Source organism: Chenopodium quinoa, unplaced genomic scaffold (assembly GCF_001683475.1).
Source record: "Chenopodium quinoa cultivar QQ74 unplaced genomic scaffold, ASM168347v1, whole genome shotgun sequence".
NCBI classification, from domain to species: Eukaryota; Viridiplantae; Streptophyta; class Magnoliopsida; order Caryophyllales; family Amaranthaceae; genus Chenopodium; species Chenopodium quinoa.
Window position 1 is genome coordinate 1,430,028 of NW_018745188.1, and position 2,042 is coordinate 1,432,069.

Genomic DNA, 2,042 nt, shown 5'->3' on the forward strand with positions numbered 1-2,042 from the left:
GGAAGACGTTTGAATGTACACAGTTACATCAATCATTGAATGGAATCAATGTTCCATTCATGTCAAAGGAATCCACTAATATATCCGGAAGCTATACACTTGAGCTTCAAAGTAGGTCTATAGTTCGATCATGCAACATTCATGCATTTCCATGTAATTCACCGAGCTTCACTACGCTCCTATAGCCCATGAAGCTGCCCTATCCAATCAATCTTACATGCTAGTCCATTTAAAGAAATCGTTTATGTCCACTTTAATGATTCCTGACTAGGAACTGGAATAATATGTGGATTTTGTTCACCTGTGGGGTTTCATTCACCAGGTCATCAACCTGATGAGCCCATCAATCCATAATTATTTTGGAAATTTTATTTAATATCATAAAGCCATAATTCAATAAGATTTAAACTTTGTTTCAAGAAAAAATTGCCCGCAATAATCTGACCTTTTGGCTGTCCGCCGAAAATAATCCCACCTATGGATTATTTTGAAATAATCCCACCTTTATACCCACTTCGCTATAAATGGTCCCATTTTACTTGGAACCGGTTGAGCAGGTAAATATTTTTTTTAAGTAGAATTTACACGTGTCATTTCTTGATTAGTCTAAAAAATAAATAAAAAAATAGTAAAAAATCACCCCCACCCCTAAGCAACACCAATTCAGCCACCACCATACCCACCACCACCCAACTTAAACCCTAGAACCGCCATTCCACCCACATCTGAAACCAACGCGCTAATCGGAATCCCACCAAGCCAACCCCATTAAACCAACCCTTTAACCCCATACAGACAGAGACAAGCTGCAAAAATCGGGGAAGGGGAAGGAGTGAGAGGTCGGAATCGCGACGGAGGAAGGAGAGAGAGGTCGGAATTACGACGGAGGTAGGAGAGAGAGAGGCTAGAATCGCGTGAAGGAGACTAGGGGAGAGTGCCGAAATCGGGAAAGGGGGATAGAATCGGGACGGAGAAAGGGAGGAACGACCGGAATTTGGACGAGGTAGGGAAGGGGGACTCGGATTAGGACGGGGGAACGAGTTTTCGAGGGTGGTTGGTGGTTTCAGGGTGAGGGGACCCCGAGTCGGCAGTTTAGGGGGAGGGAGAGGGTGTTTAGCGCGGTCAGGCTGGTGGGGCTTGGAGGGGCTGCGTGGCCGTTGGCCGTGGAAGGTGGTCGGGGTTGGTGGGGCTGCGTGGCCATGGAAGGTGGTTGAGCTATTGGGGTAATTAATTAATAATTTATTTATTTTGTTTTTATTTTTTATTTTTTCCACTAATAAAATGTCAACATATGTCATGCAACTTGCTATAGCAAGTCAAATGACCGGTGGGGACTATTTAAAGCAGATTGACATTAAAGGTTGGATTATTAAAAAATAATCGAAAGGTGGGATTATTTTGGGCGGATGAACCAAAGGTCGGATTATTCCCGGGAAATTTTTCCTTGTTTCAATTGATAAACATAATTATGCAAGTTGATGTATTACTTATGTAATATGCTTTCTCAAAACATATACAACTTAAATTACATAACTTACTTCAATCCAAGAATCCTTATTATGACTCTCATACCTTGATCATGAAAGGGGTTTATTAAGTAGAGTTCATGAGACATTCTCATAAACACGAATTTTACAACTTCTAAATTTTATAATAATATTCATCTCCATACATTAAGATTTCTCCTTCGTCCATTAGCAAGGAACTTAGGAATTCCAAATTTATATTCTAACGTTACATTGGATTTTGATTTAAAATCTATCATCACTTGTCTTTAAAACATGTGAATAGACCAGTAAATTCCATGAAATTCATGATTCATCCTTCGCAAACTGTATAAGGAGCTCGCAAATTACATAAGGAGCATCTCTCAAAACATTAATTTCGTCAACCTTTCTCAAAGCATTGAATCTTTAATCAATGTGTCATGTTACATGGGATTGAAACTCCTTTCAATATAATGTTGAATCTTATAAGACTCTTATCAATATAAGTTTCTTAATCAATCTTAAACATACTTCAAAACCTATCTCTATAGATCT